Source organism: Coenobita brevimanus, chromosome 81 (assembly GCF_032717465.1).
Source record: "Coenobita brevimanus isolate Jiangsu-jjx chromosome 81, ASM3271746v2, whole genome shotgun sequence".
NCBI classification, from domain to species: domain Eukaryota; kingdom Metazoa; phylum Arthropoda; class Malacostraca; order Decapoda; family Coenobitidae; genus Coenobita; species Coenobita brevimanus.
The window spans coordinates 6,879,898-6,886,367 of NC_137034.1; positions in this window are offsets into that span (position 1 = coordinate 6,879,898).

Consider the following 6,470-nt stretch of genomic DNA (forward strand, 5'->3'; position numbering starts at 1 on the left):
TATATAAACATTCCTCAGTCCCCCCCTAGTTTGGGGAGATCTCTGTGGGCTAGTGTAGTACAGGTTGGGATGTAAAAAAGTATCCCTCACCATTTGGAGAGATCTGTGGGCTACTATAGCCATTTGGGGAGATCTGTGGGCTACTATAGCCATTTGGGGAGATCTGTGGGCTACTATCGCCATTTGGGGAGATCTGTGGGCTACTATAGCCATTTGGGGAGATCTCTAACAGCATTAAGGTGTGAAATATTATTAGTGTCAAAATTCACACCGGGCGAGCTCGGACACGTTCCACATCTTCAGTGTGAACGTTAATTTCCTAGTAAACGTCCCTCAGCTCCCTATTTATCCGCTGAAAGGATAGTGGACTGCAGGATGGGAACAATTTCAGCCGCAGTCGACAGGGCTCAGAGTCGCAAGGCTAATAAACCCTTACCTTGGCACTCTGCTTTAGTCTAAAAACGCGCCCAACCTTCACCTTTGGACGACTTTGGCAGCTTATTTCGCGGTACTCAGGAAAGGACAGTACTGTGACTTTACATAATTTCCAGGGCACTTCTTCGTTACTAGTATCACATTCTAAAATAAATCTTTTACAATTCGCCCTTCGAACCAGGGAATATATTCCTTACACAGGAGTGACAAGCACCATAATATTCTAGACGACTGCAACATACACGCTAAGACACGAGAGCGATAGTTAAAGAGACCGCCAGACAAAAAGGAATAGATAGATAGAGGGATAGATATAGGTACAGGAAAAACAATATCAGCGTTGCAACAAACAGTATCTTTATTGTGTACAGACGTATCTACATACTGAACTATGTCGTCTTCAGTGGATCTAAAGAGATGTTTAATGACCTGTAAGGTGAATAAAATCCTGAAAGGGTTCGTTCGCTCGTTAGTTCGTAAGATTCCCTGCACCTATAGTGCAGGCCGGGCCATACATTAGTCCGGTCAGTGGGGTATGGGCTGGTTAAAAAACAGTAAGAGGGGAGGACAGAACCTGGGGATTGTCCAACACACACGTCCTGTCTCCTGGCTGGCTTTGTGGTGTGTGTGAAAAGGATTAAAGTTAATTCATTACACAATATATTTCAAGGGATTGAGACTGACAGTTGTTTTGGGCCGGTTTTTGATTATAAATATGAATGTTGGTTTGTAAATTTTGGCTAAGAATTTAACACAATTATCAAGAAGAACACAACTGATCCATTATTAGTAAAAAATAGTTCAACATGTCAAAACATCTGGACACAATAACGATGCTGTTTGTTGCTACGCTGATATTGCTTCTCCTGTGCAAGTCGAGGTTACGTTAGAACAAACCTGTCTCAATAGATACAGGTAAGTAGATAGGCTTAATTAGACAAAGATAGACACAGACATAAATAAAGCAGACAGACATACACAAACAGACATAAGTTGATAGACAGAGAAACAGACAGGTAAATAGACAGATACCGAGTGAGAGAGGAAGTGTGGAGGATTTATTCAATTATTTTAACGCAGTTCAATCTCCACTCCATCCCTCCATCTCATCCCGAGTCTCTCCCCATCTCCCCCTCCACCTCACTCACAGTCACTCTCCTAGTTAGTCTCTTACTCTCCATTCTCTCCATATAGCCAAACGCCAAGAGGAAAACGAGATTAGGAGATTATACTCAGTTATTTTAGCGCAATTTCTTTCAATTTAGATTTTCAAAAATCCATTTCACTGTACTGGAAAATCATAATTTCCTACGTATACTCTTTTCACCTTAACTTGACCCAGGTATTTGTTCTTTTGGGGAGAGAGAGAGAGAGAGAGAGAGAGAGAGAGAGAGAGAGAGAGAGAGAGAGAGAGAGAGAGAGAGTTATGGTAAAAGTGTAAGCATGTATGTGTGTGTGTGTGTGTGTGTGTGTGTGTGTGTGTGTGTGTGTGTGGAGAGCCTAGTGTCAACAAAGCACCAGGACCTGGGGAACCTGGTATTAGAGTACTTGGGTCTGAAGGTACCTTGTTAGATAAGGTAAACAGACAGAGGAAGTTAGGGTGCGTGTGTGTGTGTGTGTGTGTAGGGTATGAGGGGGAAAATAGTGTGTGTGTGTGTGTGTGTGTTTGAGAGAGAGAGAGAGAGAGAGAGAGAGAGAGGGGGGGGGAGGAGATAAAGATAGATACCGAGATAGATTGTTAGATAAATTATTGCAGAAATATATTTCTTTTCCCGTATCTTGAGAAACATAAAAGTTAGTTATATCCCATGATGATGATGATGATGATGATGATGATGATGATGATGATGATGATGATGATGATGTTGTTGTTGTTGTTGTTGTTGATAATGTTGTTGGTGTTGATGATAATGTTGTTGTTGATGATGATGTTGATGATGATGATGATGATGCTGTTGTTGCTGATTATGATGATGAACTTTGGTGATAATCGTTTAACAAGAGAAAGAGGGTCTAGCCTAACAATAGATCGTCCCTCTAATGAAGTCTGTCTTCGTACAAACAGACACACCGTCACTGAGGGAACTTTTGTACCCGTAGTTAATAAGCTTCGTCTCGTAATTGGTAACATTAGCATCGCCATCTGGGGTACGTATCATTCACAAAGGGTACTGATGCTCTCACACTCCTAGGACTCACTCTCAGGCTCCTAGGACTCACTCTCAGGCTCCTAGGACTCACTCTTAATTCCTAGGCCTCATTTTCAGGCTACTAGGACTCACTCTCAGGCATCTAGGACTCACTTTCAAACTCCTGGGACTCACTCATAATTCCTAGGACTAATTTTCAGGCTCGTAGACTCGTATAAATAATCTTGTCTGTCTTCTGTCTGTCCACCTATGTGTATCTGTCTAGCTCACACACACACACACACACACACACACACACACACACACACACACAAGGCGTCCCTACACATAATAACAATTAAAGTGATTGACACGCAATTAAGAGGAGGTTATTGACTCAGCTGACTCAGTTATGTCCTAATTAGTCACTATAAACCCAGGCTTTGGCCTAAGACGGAGGGAGAGGGAAGGAGGGAAAGGAAGGGGAGAAAGGTGGAGGAAGGGAGGGGAGCGAAGGGAAGAAAAGGGGGGAGGGGAAGCAAGGTGTAGGTGGGAAGTAAAAGGAAGGAAAGGAAAGAGGAAGGGAGAAAGGAAAGGGGAAGGGCAAGGAATGAGGGAGGGGAGGAAAGAAAGAGTGGAAGGCATGGAAGCAGCGAAATGAAAGGGTGAAAGAGACAGAAGTAAGAAGAGAAGGAAAGGAAGGAAAGAAGGAGGAGAGGAAGGAATATGAAAGGAAAGGGAAAGAAAATAAGGTTACTGACTCAGCTCAGTTATGCCTTAGTCACTAGAAATCCGGGGTTTTGACTTAAGGTGGAGAGGTGAGGAAGAGACAAAGAGGGAAGGGAATGGGAGAATGAGGATAAGGAATGGAAAGGAATGGCTGGGAAAATTAGAGAAGGAAGGAAAACGGAGGGGAGAAAAGGGGTGGGGAGGGGGAGAAGCATCCTACACACTCACTCATATCGCCCCCAACATAATCACTTATACTCCCACATTACGCTCTCTCTCTCTCTCTCTCTCTCTCTCTCTCTCTCTCTCTCTCTCTCTCTCTCATACCAAATCACATATCCACCCCCTCTCATTATACCCCGTGATCACGTAATATGTTACACAAACTTCACTATATTACGCTATACTAATAAAACAGAACGTGCTTTTACGAGTCAGATCAAGGCCTGGAATTTAATTACTGAACTTTATTAAAATTTTGGCCCTTAGGTAAAGAGTACTTCCGTTAAACATTGTTCGGAAATAATTTTGGTGTGGGGGATTTTGGAAAACTGATTTGGGGTGTGTTTGTGTTTTTGGAATAATTAATCTTTGTTCTGTGGGGTTTTAGATGTGTGTGTGTGTGTGTGTTTGTGTGTGTGTGTGTGTGTGTGTGTGTGTGTGTGTGTGCGTGCAGTACTGAAGTGGCTAAGATGGAGGGGTGCACGAAGGAATCCTCATCATATTTTACATTCAACACAACCTCTTCTAGCCTCCACCAACAGAGCCGTGATCTATCCTAGCCTAACCTAGCTTGAACTAACCTAGCCTATCATAACAACATAATACGACCTAAGTACAACCTCACCTAAGCTGATCAAACTTAACTTAATCTAATCTAACCCGAACCTAATGTAATCTAATTCAGCATTTAGCAATCTAACTTAACCTCACCCCAATCTAAGCTAACCTTAGCCTATCCTCACATACTCTAACCCCAACAAAACCTAACCTAACCCACCCTAACCCCAAGCTAACCCAACCGCGACCTCTGACAATAAAACACAGGGTTGGCCATAAGACTCTAAAAATACCTTCATCTATTTTTCCTGCCTAAAGGGGAGCTGTGAAATTTGATCTCCGACGCCTGGATTAACACTGTCAGGCTCCTGTCGTGTGTTTGTTTTCACCTGATGGAACTAGACCACTCATGAAACTCGAATAGCAAGTCGTGGCTGCATAAACATCCTCAGGCTCCTCTGACTCACTCGCAGCTGAGTAAAATCGTCTGGTGTTAGTTGGAATACAATACAAGCGTTATCTTGGACAAGAGAAAATTGGAATATCAGCCTATACTCTTTTTACTCTAACTTGGCCCAAATTTTCGTCCGTTTGCAGCTTATTTCACGTAGCTCAGTGGCAGAAGTAGACAGTACTATGGCACTACATCCTTTCCATAACACCTGTTCGTGATTTTCACCATATTCAGGTATTAATCTTTCATTACAACTCAGTATTCAAGATGGAGAGATGGCAATTTTAGACCAAGTTAGAGAAAAAGGAGTATGGTTATTGAAATAAGGGTGTATGCTGTATTCTCTATTAAAATTAAGGCGTAGGTTTGGAGGAGGTTGGGAATTCGCCTCCTTCCTCCCTGTCAAACCCTTCCCCCCCCACATTTGAAATTTTTTTATGCCCCCAAAATCAAGCTTGACCCCCCCCCCTCCATCCACTGAGTCCTGGATACGCCACTGGGAGAGGCAGTTTTGCAGAGCTTGCTATACCCAGGAGATTATTGGCCAAGTAACATCAAATATTTACACGGAAGAGGCAAACATTTTCTGAATTCAGAGTTGGTGTGTTTACATAATACTTGAGAGAGTGTGAGGGTATAACTTGCAAACTAAATAGCTGAGGAAGATATGTTACGAGATCTGTACCCACGAGAGTACTGAACAAGCATGGAACAAATAACTCCAGGCAAGCAAGACGTATATTCCGAATACAGTGCTGGTGTATGTGCATAATATCGAAGAAAATGTGAAGGTATAATCCAAAACAAATCGATTAAGAATTCACGAGCCTATTACAGTATCGCCCAAGGATCCACCAAGCGTTACAGAAAGACAACGAGCAATGAAAGCGAAGAACCAAACGTTTTCTGCATAAGGTGTTGCTGTGTTGGCATAATACTTAAAAAAAGTATGTGAAGCCGACACCAAACTTTGCCCAAAGACGCACTAAATTTTTTCCGCATTCCATGTTGGTGTGCGTACATGATACCTAATAAATTGTAAAAATATAACTTGCTAATTAAATCGCTAAGGAAGATGAATCACGAAATCTGAGCCAAGAACACGACCCAAGTCTACAGCAAACATTTTCCAAGAAAGAAGCACAAAAAAAATTCCTGCATCGGTGTTACTGTGTGACATGTGCTAATATAATTCACCATCAGCTGTGAAATTATAACGTGCTAAATAAACTACTAAGGAAAATGTGTAGAGATCCCCCTGAGGCGACAGCAAACAGCAAACGTTTTCCAAGGAGGCAGCACAAAACGTTTTCCGCATTCAGTGTCGAGGTGTTTACACAATTCCCTGGCCTGGACGTGTAGCTCTTGGAAGGTAAACATTTCCTCTGCTATCCTTGGGGGTGATATGGAGAGAAACCCTGTTGACTTATGCTAGGAAATCTGAACAGAGCAACGAATCTGAGAAAATGTGTGTGTGTGTGTGTGTGTGTGTGTGTGTGTGTATTTTCTTGGGTGCTATGGGGAGGGTCAGTGTTAAATTATACCAGGAAATCTGACACATAACAAGTTAGGATTCACACTGCCTTCCATCCTCCAGACTTTCCCTCCTCCAACCTTCAAATTTCTCTCTCCCTCCCGCAAACTTTCCCTCTCTCCTCCAACTTTCCCTTCCTGCTACAAACTTTCCCTCACGTTTGCAAACTTTCCCTTCTACAAACTTTCCTTTCCCCTCCAAACTTTCCCTGTCTCCTCCAGGTTACCTCCCGCCCCTTCATATTTTCTCTCCCTTCTCCAGACTTCCTCTTCTGCCTCCAGACTTTCCCCCCCTCCTCCAAACTGCAGGGTGGACTCTTATATTTCAGGTTAAAGTGACATTTATAGAGCGTAACTGAGTGATGTGGAAGCTGGATGCCGTTATGGCGGGATCCTTCACAAGTTTGATA